At 45.6% G+C, this 18,182-nt stretch overlaps 3 non-coding genes across 3 annotated transcripts; 1 reads left to right on the top strand and 2 right to left on the bottom strand.

Moving 5' to 3' along the window:
• Positions 1-727: 727 nt before the first annotated feature.
• On the top strand, positions 728-809 carry trnal-uag (transfer RNA leucine (anticodon UAG)). Its single transcript has one exon. It is a non-coding gene; the product is annotated as a tRNA-Leu (tRNA).
• A 2,460-nt stretch (positions 810-3,269) lies between these two features.
• Positions 3,270-3,342, bottom strand: trnak-uuu (transfer RNA lysine (anticodon UUU)). The gene has a single exon. It is a non-coding gene; the product is annotated as a tRNA-Lys (tRNA).
• Positions 3,343-16,732: 13,390 nt separating this feature from the next.
• trnaa-ugc (transfer RNA alanine (anticodon UGC)) lies at positions 16,733-16,804 on the bottom strand. The gene has a single exon. It is a non-coding gene; the product is annotated as a tRNA-Ala (tRNA).
• Positions 16,805-18,182: the final 1,378 nt, after the last annotated feature.

The following is an 18,182-nucleotide window of genomic DNA, read 5'->3' on the forward strand; positions in this document are numbered from 1 at the left end:
CGCTTCAGTGGATCATATGATCAACTCTTGTGTGTCCTCACTGCTCCACAGGTCTGTCAAATGTTCTGTAAAATAGTTGGACCCAGCAGAGCTGCTAGATTAGGAGTTGATGGAGTCATTGCAGATACCAGGGTCCAAAGTCCAGCTTGAACCTGGTTTGTGCAGTTCTTTGTCAAGCTAGCAGCCATTCTTGTCACTGCCAAGCTAAAGTGACTTCTGTCAACAAAGGTAAACATACAAAAGGACATTTCTACTGGCAGTTCAAGATTTTGATCAAACTCCTTTTTCCAGGTCTGTCAAATGTTCTGTAAAATAGTTGGACCCAGCAGAGCTGCTAGATTAGGAGTTGATGGAGTCATTGCAGATACCAGTGTCCAGTTCCATCCTCACTACCCCTGGTGACCATGTCAAAGTGTCCTTGAGTAAGATACTGAACCCCTAAATACTTCTGATGAGTAGGTTGGCTCCTTGCATTGCAGCCTTCAGCATCAGTGTGTGAGTGTGTGTGAATGAGAGGACATTGTTCAGCTCCTTGAGTGCTGCTGAGGTAGAAAGGCTCTGTACAAATAGAGTCCTTTTACCATTTCTTTCCTGCCTCTAGCAGCGCTGTTGTCACTTCCTGTGACCGTGGAGGGAAGGGGTCCCCCTTCAGAATAAGTTTTATATCATGATGTTACTTCCTCTTCAACACTCCTTTAGCAGACCAACTCAGAGAATAGCTCAGTGAGGTAGTGTGGCCGAGTGGTCTAAGGCGCTGGATTTAGGCTCCAGTCTCTGAGGAGGCGTGGGTTCAAATCCCACCACTGCCATCATGTCCCAGGTCTCTAGAGAGGTGTGGCAGGTCTCTAACTGCCTCTCCTTTCTCTTCCACTGGTATCTTCAAACCTGTGACCGAAAGAAGAACCCTCTTCTGAGTCCACAGACCTGAGCATCGCTGCTCTGACTACCAGGTTACCTCCTGGTTATCAGAGTGAAGTCATGGTGAGGTAGTCAGTTGTTCATTTTGTTTTATGACAGAGGCCTCATTGTGAATTAAATAATCCTATTTCTTTACTTGACGTTTCACGCTGTTTCGATTGAAAAAGACCAGTTCCTGGAGAAGATCTTCCAGGGGTCCAGGTTAAAGCGGTGCCCCAGCTGGCACCAGGCGCTGACCCAGGTCCTGCATGGGAGATACTGTCAGTTCTGTTCTGCCCTGCTCACAACCACAGGCTGGTGTTGAGGCCTGCAGCAACCAGGGCCCCAGTCACCAAGAGTATAAAGGCTGGTCATTGTGGCAGTGGGAGGAGTCAAAATGAAGACAGACCAATGTGAGCAGGACATTACTGGAGAAGTCATCCATCCACTTTCTATTCTTATCCTTTAAGGGTCACGGGGGGGGGGGGGGGCGATCCCAGGTGACATTGTTCAAGAGGCAGGGTTCACCCTGGACAGGTCACCAGTCCATCAGGAGAAATGAGGTGGTCGGTATCATGCAACCTAAACTAAAACATTAGCCGGATCAAATTCAGATTAAAGCAAGAGTCTCCAGATCAAAGTCAGAATTCCTGATGATGTCATCAGGGCTTTGACAGTAGCTAGAATTCTGTCTTTGATCTCAGGAGGACATGAAAGAAACCCAATTGAGGAAAGTAGAGGAGAACATTCAGCTTCATTAGAAACACTTGAACTGTTGAACAGTAGAATTTGTTTGAAACAGTTTACAACACTGAGGGACAGGATTGAAGAGGGAAGAGTTTTCTACTTTAAATTTAATTCAATCAAGTCAAGTCAATTTTATTTATTTTGTGCCAAATCCCAACAGAAGTTATCTCATGACACTTTACAAGTTTATCTAATGAGACAGGTACCCTGGAAGGTATCACCTTGGCCCCCAGCACCACCCTAAGGAACCTAGGAGTTCTCTTTGATCAGGATCTGTCCTTTCATGCCCACATTCAGCAAATTTCTAGGACTGCTTTCTTTCATTTGTGAAACATTGCTGAGATCAGACACATCCTGTCTCAAAAAGATGCAGAAGAACTAGTCCATGCCTTTGTCACTTCCAGGCTGGATTACTGCAATTCCCTCCTATCAGGCTGCACCAGGAGGTCCCTAAAGACTCTCCAGCTGGTCCAGAACACTGCTGCCTGACTAGAACTAGTAGAAGAGACCATGTCTCTCCTGTACTGGCCTCTCTGCATGGCTCCCTGTCAAATTTAGAAGAGAATTCAAAATTCTCCTTCTACCATCAAAGTCCTTAACAGTCAGGCTCCTTCATACCTGACAGAGCTCATAGTTCCATATTATCCAGCTAGAACCCTTCACTCCCAGGATGCAGGGTTACTGGTGGTTCCCAGAGTTCTAACAGTAGACTGGGAGCCAGAGCCTTCAGCTATCAGGCTCCCCTCCTGTGGAACCGTCTCACAGTTTCAGTCCAGGATGCAGACACCCTCTTGACCTATAAGAGCAGACGAAAGACCTTCCTTTTTGATCAGGCTTACAGTTGGGCTGCTTAGGCTGGCCCTTAGATATGCTGCTATCGGCTTAGACTGCTGGGGGATCTCCCATGGTGCACTGGGCTTCTCTCTCCTCCTTTCTGTCCTCCTATATGTGTCATACATAAATCATACTCATGTGTATTACTAACTCGTCTCCTTCTCCAGAGCCTTCAGGCTCCCCTCATCCCAGATGTGGGTGCTGCTGGAGGAGGCTGCAGACCTGAAGAGGCTCAAGCTGCCACCCATAGCTCCACCTGCTCACCGTCTGTCCATCAGTCTCTTCACTTCTCTCTCTCTTTATCTCTGTCCCTCTCTTTCCTTCTGCATATCTGTCTTCCTCCATTATCTGTCTTTGTCTCTGCCCCGCTCTCCTGCTCTCTTTCCCTCCAACTGGTCAAAGCAGAAGGCCGTCCCCACTGATCCTGGATCTGCTCGATGTTCCTGTCTGTTAAAAGGAAGGTTTTTGTCGCTGCTGTTGCAGGATGTGCTGCTGATGGAGAATTGTTGGGTGGAGGTTCATTGAAGGAGTTTGGTTCTAGACCTGCTCTACTAGTAAAGAGTCATGAGAGAACTTTTGTTGTGATTTGGTGCAATACAAATAAAACTGACTTGACCAGTGTTATTTGTGGTCTTTTGTTAATTGCATGCCACATGAAATTATTAGTGGTCACTTTTCTAGCGACTGTCTCACAGTGGCAAGACAAGAACACTTCTACTTTTAATGTTGACAGTTTGTTCAACACTAAACTTCATCCAGTACCATGTTGTCAAACACTGGAACCTCCACAGCACCTGAACAGGGATTTGAACCCTGGACCCTCAGATTAAAAGTCTGATGCTCTACCGTCTGAGCTACTCAGGCTCTTTCTACAGCATTGAGACAGGAAAAGAAACACCTGTGAAGGTCAAACTGATGCTTTCTTGACTTGTTCAGTCCTCCATGTTAAAGTCCACCATGCTTTTGATTGGCTCTGATTCTCTGTGGCAAAATCCAACAAGAGGCTCCAAAAATGTCCTGAATGTCACAAGAATGCACAGGACAAGATGTTAGTTTCCTTCATGTCTGCAGTTCCTCCACTGGAAAGTAAAGTCAATGCTGCTCCTCTGCTGAAACCTGGGATCGGACCAGGGACCTTTAGATCTTCAGTCTAAGGCTCTCCCAACTGAGCTGGTTCAGTTCTGAGTGAGGGCCCTGCTTCTGTCATTTATAATCTCTTCCACTCTCACTGGACCTGAGAGAGGATTGGAGCTTCTGAAGTCCTGACACAAATCAAACCAGGGACTTTGAACTACACAGTGAAGGAGTTGGTCATCAAGGTCGATGGCAGCTTATTAAGTTCTAGCTTTGATCAAATATAAGAAATGTAAATGAATTCAACATTGATTGCATTTCCCTCCTTTCTTTGGTGCAAGGAACCGAGGACCGGAGCTCTAAGTTTTCCAGTTCCTACATCAGTGAATGGACTTTCTGTGCTGCAAGGAACCAAAGCTACTAAGGAGGATTACAGAGTTTGTCCTTGCTGGAGTCAGTGACTTAATAGAGTCTAACAAAGGGTTGAACCTGAATGAGACAGTCACCCTTCAACATGGGGCCATAGCAGAGTGAACCAAGAACACTACAATGGGGGTGAGAGTGGAGCCATGATGGATTCACAGTTCATCACCTCCACCATCATGTGGACCACCTGATCACCTCTCCCTCAACCTCTAAATAAATCATTCCCTGACCAGGAATCAAAACCGGGCCGCGGTGGTGAGAGCGCCGAATCCTAGCCACTAGACCATCAGGGACCACACTGAGCTCTCCAACAAAAGAGACTATACACAATGACTCAAGAACACAGGACTCTGTTGTCTCAGCTTGAGATGCAGAGGGTCCACCAAGACCACCACACACCTCAGCCCCCTAAAGACAGTCCACCCCCAGGATCAGCTTCTATCACTCAGTGGTCCAGAACCATGATGAAGCCTGATCAGGAATGTGAGCAAAGCTCTTGGAACAGGCCTGCTGCCACCACAACTAAGATCCTGCAGGTCACTAGAAACTCCAGTGTCCAGCTGACAAGTGGACTTTCCTCTGATCTGTGGTGGTGCTGAGTTTAGCAAACATCTCCAACAAGAAGATGAAGGAGGCCATCAACTCCTCCAAGCTCAACATCTATACTGGCTTTACTGGGAGATCAGGAGGTCAAAGCAGATCTTCCCCCTCCACCTCAGATGGTTTCTACTCACAGAGATGAGGGACCAGTTCAAACCAGCTACCTGGAGCTCCCTTAAGCCATTGTCCCCCTCAGCTAACATCTGGATCTGGACCTGCACCGGTGCTGACTTGTGTCTTGAGTCCCCAGAGTTTGTTGAACCAGAGAAGCTTCAACTGGTGGCGGTCGTACAACCAAGCGTGAAGGTGAGCCTGCATTGTCTGATCTGGAGCTAACAGGAATTAGCAAGTTAGCAACTGTTCTAGAGTTGCTGCTGAGTTGAATTTGAATTTATTTGTTAAAATGTTCCAGTTTCTATGAGGTCAGGGAAGACTGGTGTGGATCCAAAGGTCCCTGGTTGGATTCCCACCTCTCACAGAGGACCTGATGCTTCACGTGAGCTGTGGGATTAGTCTTTACTGCTGAGACAGAAAGAATCCTCCCACATTGGCTTCTTTTAACTGTCAACATTGGTTTGGCTCATTGGAACATTTTTAAACCCTCGTTGCTCAGATTTTCCATTAATTTGATCATGACTTTTGACAAATGTTCTGTTTATTGATTAAATAATCACTTCAGTTATGAATTTAGTGAGTCAACCAGATTTGGTCCATGACAAAAGTTAGTCTGGTTATTATTCAGTTTCCTTCCAGTTGGAACACACACACACACTTGCACACACACACACACACACACACACACACACACACACACACACACACACACACACAAACACACACACACACACACACACATTCACACATTTTGTGAACCAACTCAGGAGTCATCAGGTGTTTTACTCAGAGGGATTCATTCATGATAAATGAGCATGGAGGAGACCCAGTAATCATCAACACAAGCGTCACATGAGCAGGTCACCACCCACTTTTATTGATTGGTTCTTGTAAGAATCACTCCTAACGCCATCAGGATGTCATTTTTTGTCCTGCCCTGTCTCAACTGTTGGAGCACAACTACAGCCTGAACTCTGCCACTACCTTATCCCTCCCTAACAACCTCATACAGACCCACTATCTGGACTAGCCTGACCCCCCTGACCCTCATCAGTCACTCGTAGCGCCTCCCACTGGAAGGAATAGGAGCATCTGTGAGCTCTGACTGTTGGGATGGACATCCATGTGATGAAGAGCTGTTTTAAACAGGGAATCAGTTGACCTCTTGACCTGTGTGGGCAGGTACAGAGGGACGATTCCATCATGAACAATAATATTACTAAACAAATGGGTCTTTAGCTTCTTTCTGAAGGCGTCCTCAGCGTCCTCATGTCCAGTGGGAGAGCGTTCCAGAATCTAGGAGCTGCAACCTGGAAGGTTCACTCTCCTTCACTGAGGCTGAATCCCTGTGGTCAGTGAGGATAAGGGACCCCACAGGTATCACTAAAGTGCTTTAGACTGCAAAGCACTCAGCTAATCAAGCTGGGATCAACTGCTGTGGTGATCAAGGTATCATCATATATAACAAACAAAGAAAACAAAGTTGAGGAAAAGCACACAAAGAAAAAACTATGAACATAAACAGAGCATCTTCTACACCAGATGTCTCACGGCTCAGTAGACCTCTGGTTTGACCCGTAGCAGGTCCAGTCTCCAGGGTGCCCCCATCATTCTGCTTTTCAGTTGCAGGACATGCAGCAGAATCCCATCGCTCCTCTGCAGAAGAACATATGAGAGCGTCTGCTTGCTCTTCTCTGGCTGGACGTAGGGGAGAGTCTGTTTGCTCTTCTCTGGCTGCATGTAGGGGAGAGTCTGTTTGCTCTTCTCTGGCTGGACGTAGGGGAGAGTCTGTTTGCTCTTCTCTGGCTGGACATAGGGGAGAGTCTGCTTGCTCTTCTCTGGCTGGACGTAGGGGAGAGTCTGTTTGCTCTTCTCTGGCTGGACGTAGGGGAGAGTCTGTTTGCTCTTCTCTGGCTGGACGTAGGGGAGAGTCAGCTTGTTCTTCTCTGGCTGGACGTAGGGGAGAGTCTGCTTGCTCTTCTCTGGCTGGACGTAGGGGAGAGTCTGTTTGCTCTTCTCTGGCTGGACGTAGGGGAGAGTCTGCTTGCTCTTCAGAAGTTTGCTGGACCTTCACTTGAAGGTCATGATTTTCCTCTTTCAAACAGCTTTTTAAATCATGAAGATTTCCCAGGATTTCCCACTGAGCACTGTTCCTTTTCTTCTTTTTTGTTCTCACTGCACATAGAAGACTCTGAACTACACCGTTCAGACTCTCACTCTTTGTGGGGTCCTGGTCCTTCCTTGATTCGAGGTGGGCCAACTCTGCAGTGAAGGTCTCTGTCTCCTGAGATGCAGTAGAAACTCGTCTCCTCAAACATCCATTTTCTGCCTCTCTCTCCTCACTCTGGGACCTCAGCTGTTCAAGAGTCGTCTTCTTCTCAGTGAGTTCTTCTCTCCTTTTGTTCTTCTCTGCCTGGATGGAGTTGAGCTCACACTTGAGGTCACACTTCTCCTTGTAAACCATCTTCACCTCAAGCTGAAGATTGTGGACTTGTGTGTTCAGGTCTCTGATCTGAGTCTGGTTCTCCTCCCTCACAGATTCAAGGTTGCCCACCATGGCAGACATGTTCTCTACCAGCTGATATGCAATAATCTTCTCTTGTCCAAGACTAGAAACCTGTCCCCACAAATTCTGGTTTTCTGTCCATCTCTTGTCACACAGAGACTGAAGCTGATCAAGTGCACTTTTCTTCTCTGTCAGGTCTTCCTCAAGACATTTCATCTCCACCTGTTCTCTCTCCCTCAGAGACTGAACCTGGGTCAGCTCTTTTCTGAGCTCATTGTTCTCTCCATCAACCTTCCTCCCCTCACACTGAAGACTGTGGACTGTTGCGTTCAGATCTTCTATCTGAGTCTGGTTCTTGTCCTGGACCGTTTGGAGGTTGGCCACCACAGCAGTGAGGTTCTGGAGCTCCTGGATTGCTCTTTTATTCTCACGTTCAAGAGTAGAAACTTGTTCCCTCAAGTTCTGGTTTTCTGTCTGTGTGTTGTCACACAGAGACTGAAGCTGCTCAAGGGCAGCTTTCTTCTCAGTCAGGTCTTCCTGCTCTGTCAGCCTTAGAGATGGAGGAGCAGGATCACATTGACCAGGATCATTCAGTGGATAAATACAGCTCCTACTGAGATTCACCAGATCTCTGAATGCTCCAACTACACAATCCAATGGAGTCATAGCCTTCTGTCCTGGGTTGATCTGAAGATCTTGAGCCAGACTAAATCTCCTGGAACTGTCAAGTGTTTAAAGACCAAAACTGCCCCATAAATGTGGAGTCTGGATTCTTTTCTAGAATGTGATGGCAATGACAGTCCTGCAGAGTGACATCACTGACATGACTGGATGACTTCAGTCACATGACTGGATGACAGTGTAGATTCCAATGTAGAGGTTGGGGAAATAGTCTCTGAGAATCCAACTTGAAGCCACGCCCTCCTTGTTCTTCAAAAACCCAAACAGCGACCATCAGTCTCCCTCCAATCCTGTACTTGGGTTCAATGTTGCTGTTCCATTTTGCAGCAGTAGGTGTTGCTGTGATACCAGGTTCAGTTCAAGAGTCCCAACTCCAGCTCATGTTGGTGACCTCAGTGGCAGGTAAAATGGCGCTTCAGTGGATCATGTGATCAACTCTTGTGTGTCCTCACTGCTCCACAGGTCTGTCAAATGTTCTGTAAAATAGTTGGACCCAGCAGAGCTACTAGATTAGGAGTTGATGGAGTCGTTGCAGATACCAGGGTCCAAAGTCCAGCTTGAACCTGGTTTGTGCAGTTCTTTGTCAAGCTAGCAGCCATTCTTTTCACTGCCAAGCTAAAGTGACTTCTGTCAACAAAGGTCAACATACAAAAGGATATTTCTGCTGTCAGTTCAAGATTTTGATCAAACTCCTTTTTCAGAGCTGGAACCTTCCTCTTGTGTCAGCTTTCTGTTCCCATCTCTATGGTAACGGTCAGTTTTGACCCACGTCTTCAATCAGCTGTCAAATAAACTAAAACAGTTTTCTATCCTCCAAGTTGTTTCCATCTCTTGGTGACCTTGTTAGGCTTCCTTATCCATGGAAATATTGATTGATTGTGTGTGTTTAGATGCATGTGTGACACTTCTGTGTGTTCTCTGCAGAGATGTTTCCTGCAGTTGAAGCACAATCCATTTGTCCTGCTGTCCTGACTGCTTGGGCAGTCCTGACACCTCTTTCTTCTGGAACCAGATCCTGAGTGGGGTTGTGGCTGTGGCTGTTCTGGTTGGTGTTGAGGCAGGGCTGCTGAGGAGGACGCTGTTGCACTCTTGGTGGATGTGGGTCCACAACACAAATGCATTCTATGCAGACACATCAAGGATGGTCTTTGTTTGTTGTGTTGTTGTGCAGGTCGATGGGAGAACGAGGCTGATGAGAGTCCCTGAAGCTCCCATGACTGGGAGAGGAGCTGCTGGCAGTGTTGCTGACAGTGCACTTCTGACTTCAGGTTTGGCTCTGTATGTTGCTTTATCATCTTATTTTGATAACTGGTCCAGACAGACCCTCACTATTTGATCATTCAGTGAACAACATTTGTTGGTTTGATTTGGTTTAACTAGAGGTTCTTGACAAAGTCAGAAAGACTTGATGCAGTCAACAAATTGATGTGCTTCTTTGCTGCATTTAAAACCTCCAACAGGTCACACAGGAGGAAGGTTAAATCATGTGACCATCATCATAACAGCTGTTGACCTTGTTTAACGAGTTGATGGTGCTAAATATCACCAGCTTGCTAACGTTAACTAGCTAATGTTGCTAGCCAGCTAATATTATTTTCTAACTTCAGGCCTAAATTTGGGATTGACTGTTAAAATTGTTCACCTCACCTTTGTAACACCAGGTTTTGTCTTGATGATGTCATTGTAACTGCCTTTCTGATTCTAAAATATAAATGCATCCAAAATAAAAATGTCAAACTGCCCCTCCATGGAAACATCATATTTAATATACTGCAATATTCTTTTCCAGTGTACTACACTATATTTTTGTTTTATCAGAGAGACTTTAATGTCTGTCTTTGATCTCTAAACTCTGACTCTGATGTCATTGGTGGTGACTGAATTCTACCCCCTGACAGACTGGGAAGGCTCATATTGGTGATGTCATCATAAATATATGAAGGTCTTGTTTCAAAGTAACTTGTTATTTTGTTCTTGGTTGTCATGGTGACTCGTGGTATCAGGTGATGATGTCATTTTGTCGTGGTTGTGCACGTGTGCCACTCAAAGTGAACACACTCAGTTGATTGGACCAACTCAGATCAGCTGTTCTGAACCTGATACTAGTTTCCATCTCAGTGTCAACTCAGGAGTGACTGAGGAGAAGAGTTTCAGAACAGCCACAGTTGGGGGACTTCCATCCAGCAGCCATTTTCTATCCCTGTAAGGGAGTGAAGGGATCTGGAGCTGCTGGGTTCAGGTGGATCCAGAACACAAGATGGAGGTCAGTCAGGACCCCAGAAGGAGACCAGCATCTGGAAGGTGGAGATGCTTTAATCTGACACCGTTGTGTCAACAGTTCTGAAATCAGAACAAAAATAAACAGTAGTATTTCCACCTGCTACTCCTGCATGTATTCAAGTGAACAGGAACACAGATTCATGCTCAACTTCTCCTGTGTGTTCATCCACAGTCACCAAACAACAACCAGACTGAAGAACTCCTTCATCCCCCGAGCCATTAAACTGTTAAACTCCTCACTGGAGGGGGGGAGGGCCAACAGAAGGACTGTAGGAGAGGGCTGAGCACCATCAGCTTAACCCAATAACAACCGGACACTCGTGCAATATAAGAGACTGTACATTATTATTAGGGCCTGAGCCAGAAGGTACTTCTGGCGAAGACCCTATTATGTTTGCTCGGCAGAGCAACACATTAGCAGCACTAAAAACACTAAAAACACACACTAAACAGTGTCCCAGGCCCCCCCAACACCCATGAGGCAACTGGGCCAGACGGCCCGGAGCCAGTTTTCACATACACACCCATTCAAAACCTGGTATTATACTGTTCTTGCTCTCAATGAGTGCGCGCTATATGCGCATAATGCGCATAACGCGCATAATCTAATTTGACCCCCTGAACATGCATGAAATTCGCTGAATTTCGGCACAATCGTTCGGTATGTCTCAACATTCACTAATCAAAAACAAAAACGCCACTAAAGTCTATAGCGCCACCTAGGGAGCCACACAAAAAAAAGATAATTTTTTTTAATTTCGCGCGCTATAACTCCTCACACAAAACTCCCACAGACATGGGACCAACACCGTTGGACTCGTCTCATCAAGACGAACAATTCTTACACTCTGACCCCTCACCTATCTCCAACAGAATGTCCACAAATTGGACAAAACTGTCAAAATCAGGACTTTTTTTACTCCCCGAACAAAATCTATCTCCTCCTAAACCGTAAATGCCAGGGCTTCCAAACTTTCACACATTACTCTCCCAACTGTGCTGATTAAAAGTTCAGTAAGAATAATATACTACGCGCTCGGTTTGGATTTTATAAGCCCTCAAAGTGGGGGAGACACGTTTCACGCTTACAATGGAAGTCAATGGGGAGGCCGTGTCCTCTCATGGTACATACTCTCGAACAAATGCTTCTCACGTCTATACCATACATCGCACAGCTTTTAAAAACATATCACTGTATTCCTGACAAAAATCCCTACAAAAATATGGTATTTTGTGTTACTTTCCACCAACGTAGGCCGAGTTATTCAGCTTTTACACACTACATTTCTCTTAATCCTCCACTCTCTCCACTCTAGCACAGATCAAAGAAAGTGCAGCGGGGGAGGGGTTCTTAATGGGCCAGCTGGCAGCTCTGCTCTCAGCTCTGACAGACATGGCAGACATTTGTTTACTGTAGTCATGGAAACCAGAATTGGAGCTTCTCTGCCCTCATGTACATACTCTCAAACAAACACTTGTCGCTTCTAAATTAAAACACTCACACATTCAAAAAGCACACCATTGAATTCCTGAGAAAAAACTCTACGCACTGATGTCTTTACATTCCACTTTTGACCCATATATGCAGAGTTATGACTGTGTTTCACAGTTAAACTGCCAAATCCTCCTCTGCTCTCCACTCTGACACAGATGGCAGAGAGCGAGCAGAGAAGGGAGGGGCTCTTAAAGGGCCAGCTCTCAGCTCTGCAGTCACACTGTGCAGCGAACTGAGGCTCGTATCTCCTAAACTACAAGGCCTAGGGATTTGCCGATTACACCGTTGGATTCGGGCCGGTGTCAAGGACGCGGCCGTAGGCCGCGCGGGGGCTCAGGCCCTAACAACGCTGCTTGCAGCTTTAATTATTATTATTATTATTATTATTTTTATTATTATTATAACTATTATATTTTATTATATTATATCATCATCACCATTATTATATGATATCATCATCATTATTAGTGTTATTATTATTATTATTGTTATAATAACAATTAAGAACAATTAATATTATGATTATTCCTGTCACTATGCATATATACATAACCATCCAGGTACACACAGGCACAGGCACGTGTATATATGCATATATATATATATGCATATATATATATATAGTCTTTGTTTTCTCTTCTTTGCTATTTTTAGTCTAATCTATTGTAACAGTGCTGTGAATGTATGTTGAGGAGAGTGGAATTTCCCTCGCGGAACGTCCAAAAGGGATTAATAAAGTAGTCTGTCTGTCTGTTTGTCTGTCTGTCTGTCTGTCCAAACCAGACAAAAGGGGGTTTGCTAGCATGGCTGCTGAGGTAGAAAGGCTCTGTTTAAATTGAGTCCTTTTTCCATTTCTTTCCTGGCTTCTTCTAGCGGCGCTGTCGTCACTTCCTGTGACCGTGGAGGGAAGGGGTCACCCTTCAGAATAAGTTTGAAATCATTGTTACTTCCTCTTCAACATGCCTTTAGCAGACCAACTCACGAAACAGCTCAGTAAGGTAGTGTGGCTGAGTGGTCTAAGGTGCTGGATTAAGGCTCCAGTCTCTGAGGAGGCGTGGGTTCAAATCCCACCACTGCCATCATGTCCCAGGTCTCTGGAGAGGTGTGGCAGGTCTCTCCTCTCTGTGCTGGAGGTGTTGGCTGCTCTTATCACTCAACAATGTGCAGTAACGCTGAGCTGCCTTCAAGCCAACAACATGGGCACAGTGTACCCAGAGCCACAGGCTCCTCCCATTATATGCAGCACTGCCAGTGACCTCTGCTCCAGTGTAACGGTGACGCTCCAAACTGAAGCTGATCCAGGACCAGCTCAGGAGGAGCCATGGAGCAGACAGGCTCTCTGATTTAATGCTGCTGTCTGTTGAGAGGAACATCCCAGTTGACTCCAACAAGGCTGCTGATGTCTTCAAACCCAGGACCAGAAGAAGAACCGTCCTCTGAGTCCACAGACCTGAGCACCGCTGCTCTGACTACCAGGTTACCTCCTGGTTATCAGGGTGAAGTCATGGTGAGGTGGTCAGTTGTTCCTTGGGTTTTATTACAGAGGCCTGGGAGTTAAACACTGAAGTAAATCATTTTAATTCTTTACATGAAGTTTCCTGCTGTTTAGCTGGAAATGTTTGACAACTTCCTCCATGCTGGTGCCCCATCACACACAACAGGTGCACTTGTCCTCTTTTCACCTCTGACCCTCAAACATTCAATAATGTCCACAACTTTGGCACCAGGAAGACAGCAGGTGATGGCACCTGGGAGTTCAACAGACCTGATGATTGAACCACCAATCACAAGGATTTCAGCCTCCATTGTAAACAGAGAGTTTAGATGAGAGAGAACCTGCTGTCAGCCTCACCAGTCAGGACAGTGGCAGAGGCACCAGAGTTGAATGAAGCAGGACCACCTGGCAGGTCTCAGCTGGAGGTGATGACATCACTTGTCCTCTTTTCACCTCTGACCCTCAAACATTCCACCAGTGAACGTCCAGAAACTGAAGCATCAACAGTTCAGCAACAATGAATTCTTCAAATCACCTCTGAAATAAGAGATGAATCTTTACCTGCTGAGGCTTCAGAGCCAAATTGTGAACCTTCAACACTCACATTCCTGTTCTTGTCTCAATCCTGCTCTCCTAAATCAAGACCTGTTCAATAGATGGTCAAGCAGAGAGGAGCAGAGGAAGAGAGCTGGGCCAGAACCAGCGGTTGATGGATCAAAACCATCCTCTGCTAAAAGAAAGGAGACAAATAAACCTGGTTGTTTTGAAATGTGGATCTGTTAAAAAGAGGTGGAAATCAGAATTCAAACCAACTGCTGAGTTGTCCAACCAGCCGTCACATCACCTCCTGAGCTCTCAGCCTCCTCTTGACCAGGTTCTGTATGCTGATTCAGCAGGAGACAGGAAAGTAATCAATGTTGAAGGAATTTCAAAGCGTCCATCAACCTGCAGGACAAACTCCTTCACTGTGTGGGAGGTTCAGAGTCCCTGGTTTGATTGCAGCTTTGACCTGAGCAGGTGTTCATCCTCATCTCAGTAACAGGGGACACTTTATCACAGCAGTGGACAAACATCAGCATTCATCACCCAGCAGCTCCTCTGATCAACAGAACAAGTTAAAGTATTCTGAGAAGGAGGGCATGGATCCCTCTACCTCTCACATGCTAAGGTAGCACTCTACCATTGGAGCTAAGTCCCTGCTAATGAGCAGCAGATGATGGAGGTTGACCTTCATGCAGGGTTGGATGACCTTCACCAGTTGGAGCTTCTCTGGTTGACCAACATGTGGAATCTCTTTCAATACTCCAGTGGTGTTTAAGTGATGAAAATATGGGTTAGTGACTGGGAGTGTGTGTGTGTGTGTGTGTGTGTGTGTGTGTGTGTGTGTGTGTGTGCGTGAGTGTGTGTGTGTGAGAGAGTGTCTGTGTGTGTGTTTGTTTGTGTGTTTATGTGCAGATTTTTCCCTCGAACAATGGTTTTTATTTGAAGCAAGAAAGCAAGAGCCTCCAGATCAAAGACAGAATTGATGATGATGTCATCAGGGCTTTTATTGTTTATTTATTTGTACCTAGAATTCTGTCTTTGATCTCAGGAGGACATGAAAGAAACTCAACTTTAAAAAGTATATGAGAGCATTCAGCTTGGTTAGAAAACATTTTGACTGTTGAACAGTAGAGTTTGTTAGAAACAGTTTACAACACTTAGAATTAAATTGAAGATACAAAAACCTTCCACACTTAAATCCTGTCTCTAACTTCAAACTGGGGATGAACATTTTTATAATCAATCTGTCTCTATGTGTTGGCCCTGCCATGGACTGGTGACCTGTCCAGGATAAACCCCGCCCCTCACCTGAAGGCTGCTGGGATAGGCTCCACCCCCACTAACCATTGCAGATCATCAATAACCAAAGCTACTAAGGAGGATGACAGAGTTTGGGAGTCAGTGACTTAATAGAGTCTAACAAAGGGTTGAACCTGAATGAGACAGTCACCCTTCAGTCCTTTTCCCTGTTTGAGGACGTCACCATTGTGGATACGGTTCCCCCTATTCCTTAAGATAGCCAACTGAATCCTTCGCTCTTTAGAGCCTTTTAGGAATGCAACTGCTCCAGCCACATCTGGCCTATCTTTATGTTTAGACTCTCAATGACGAGCCATTTTATGGTCAGGTTTTGAACAAAATGCACGATAAAATGTTTTATTGTACAATCTGCTGCCATCGTGTTTTTTTTAAGCATAGGGATGGTATCTCAGGTCCCAGGTGATTTTATGCATTCAGTGTGCTTGGGTGCTGTAAGGACACTTCTGAACATTTGGCTTAGGGGGCCTCTCAAATTCCCTTTACCTGCCGGCCTTGTCAACCGGATGTCTGACTGTTTGACAGGTTTACGCAATCATACTCCTGTAGAATTTGCCAGGAAACCTGAACACTGAGGGAACTTGATAGGTGGAAAGCAACCGGATTTAGGATGTTTTACTGTACATTGGGCCTGTCATTCTACCTTCATACCTGGACGCAAACATCTACAAAAATGTCATGCTGCTGTTTTCTGGCATTGCCATTTTAGTCAGCCAACACTCTCTTCATTGCACTGGCAGTATTCTGAGACATTGCAGCAGATGTCTGAGACACTGGACCAGAGAGGAAGACCTGCTCAGCCTCCTGCATGGACCAATTCTGCAGCTCAGTGATGACGAGGGATTCAGCATCGAGTTCATTTTAAACTTTTTGGAGGAAACACCTGTAAATTAACCAGCAGTTACTGGTGATGCTTCACAGTTTCCAAGCTCAAACGGCCTCCTGCTTGTTGGACTCACAATTTCCAAAAAATGCAGACATCAAAAGTCAAATCATGTTTTTGTTTGGTTTTGTGTTGTTTTGTTTTTTACTGGAGGAAAACTTCAAATTGTGATGATGTGTCTGACTTAGAAACTGAACCCCCAAAAATCAAAAAGTCTCCTTCTTCTGTGCCGTGATCTCAGAGCTGATCATGATTGATCTCATCAATAATCCTTGGCAGCCGACCAGTCACACACAGCCCCCCCCCCGAACACACACACTGAGACATGCAGCAGCTCACAGTAACTGCCTCAGTCACACAGCAGATAGACTCCTTTCTATAACAAGATAAGCAGTAGAAAATGGATGGAAGTGATGATGAACTGATGAACAGGTGATTTGTCCAAAAGTCAACATCAGATTCATTTCCAATCTGTGGAAGCAGTTTCATCTTGAGGTTCCAGGTAAGAACAGCCAGCTGTGGGCTGACACACATCTCTTCAGGAGCACTTCTATGCTCCAAACTTGCCAGGTTGAATTGTGTCTGTATTCTGAGGGCAGCAGGAGGACGGAGGAGTGAGGACACACACATTTGGAACTGAGAGCAGCTGTGTGTGGGATGTCCCCAGCAAAAATAAAACCAGCTCCTTCATGCTGACGATGAAGGCTCACAGTCACACTGACCCTGCTACAAATACTTTGATATGCAACAGACTGGTTTCTCTTCTGGTAGTTTGTTATCAACTGTTGTCACATTTAAGGATCAATTTAGCTGTTAAGATGAAGGCTCCAAAGGACCAGCTGGAGATGCCAGGGATTGAACCTGGGGCCTCATACATGCAAAGCATGCGCTCTACCACTGAGCTACATTCCCTCTGTCAAAGTCACTGTTTAACTGATGCAGGAACACAAACACAGACACAACATTTTTATTCTTCATTTTAGAGAAAAAAGGAAGTCAGCCTGTGATCTCAAAGGCTCTGTGATCTCAGGAGTTTCACTGTGATGTCAGCCCACACAACCTTAGACCACAGAGGCAAGTCAGGCTCCAGGAAGCTGAGGCTGCTCCGTTCTCAGTCCAGTCCAGAGTGAAGGTTTTCCTCTCAGAAGCTTTCCAATCCAGCCCAGATCCTCTCTGACTAGCAGGAGTCTTTGACCAGGAAATGAGAATTATATTGAACGTCTGCTCATCCTCAGAATGAAGTAAAAGTATTTGTGTTCCTAAAATAATCTCCAGATGCTAAGATCAATTATTAACATTGATTGACAGCTCTAAACTGACCCATCATCACAATACAGTTGCAAACTGAGGACTGGAATATTTAGAAATCCACAGTTGCTCATAACAACTGGTAGTACAAGTACACAGTAGAAACGACTGTAGGAAGTAGCAGTTGTGAGCCTTGAAGAAAATGCAGTAAAGACAGGAAGCCCCATCACATTGTCAGTGTTTCAGTGACTGGCATTGTGAAGAGACTGAGACAAAGTCAGTTATGAATGGAGGGCTGAGTTGGAGCAGAGGGGGGCAGGATCCTGGGGGTGGACTGTCTTTAGGGGGCTGAGGTGTCTGGTGGTCTTGGTGGACCCTCTGCATCTCAAGCTGAGACAACAGAGTCCTGTGTTCTTGAGTCATTGTCTATAGTGTCTGTTGTTGGAGAGCTCAGTGTGGTCCCTGATGGTCTAGTGGCTAGGATTCGGTGCTCTCACCGCTGCGGCCTAGGGTTCAAGTCCTGGTCAGGGAAGCTGTGGATACCCTGAGGTTCTAGCCAACTATGGACTGATAGCTGACCTCCCCTCCTCTCTAAAATCCTGGAGAAAGCAGCTGCTAATCAGCTGAGTGACTTCCTCCATAGCAAGAGTTGATTTGAGGGTTTCAGCCTGGTTTTAGAGCCCAGCACAGAGACAGCACTGGGAGAAGTCACTGGATATATAAATATATATTATAGATAAATATCGGCCGACTCACCAATGGCTGAGGAATACATTCAGTCAGTAGCATATCAGTCCTCTGAAGCTGTAACGTGAGCCCACTTCTACCGACTAGAGGAGAGGTAAAATTACACCTGAAATCTGAGGTTTGTCCCTCAAAAAGAACCGCGATGTACTAAAAGTTTCCTCCCCAGAATGATTCTATCAACAAACACTTTAAATTGATATTCTGGAGTTTTATTTCAGTCGCCTGGAATGTGCTGTGGAGTGAGTAAGATGGTATTTAAATGGCAGGCCTATCTACTCGCGCTAGCACTAGCATT

The sequence above is a fragment of the Aulostomus chinensis genome, chromosome 1 (assembly GCF_037954235.1).
Source record: "Aulostomus chinensis isolate RoL2024-O1b breed Wild chromosome 1, RoL_Achi_v1.0, whole genome shotgun sequence".
NCBI classification, from domain to species: domain Eukaryota; kingdom Metazoa; phylum Chordata; class Actinopteri; order Syngnathiformes; family Aulostomidae; genus Aulostomus; species Aulostomus chinensis.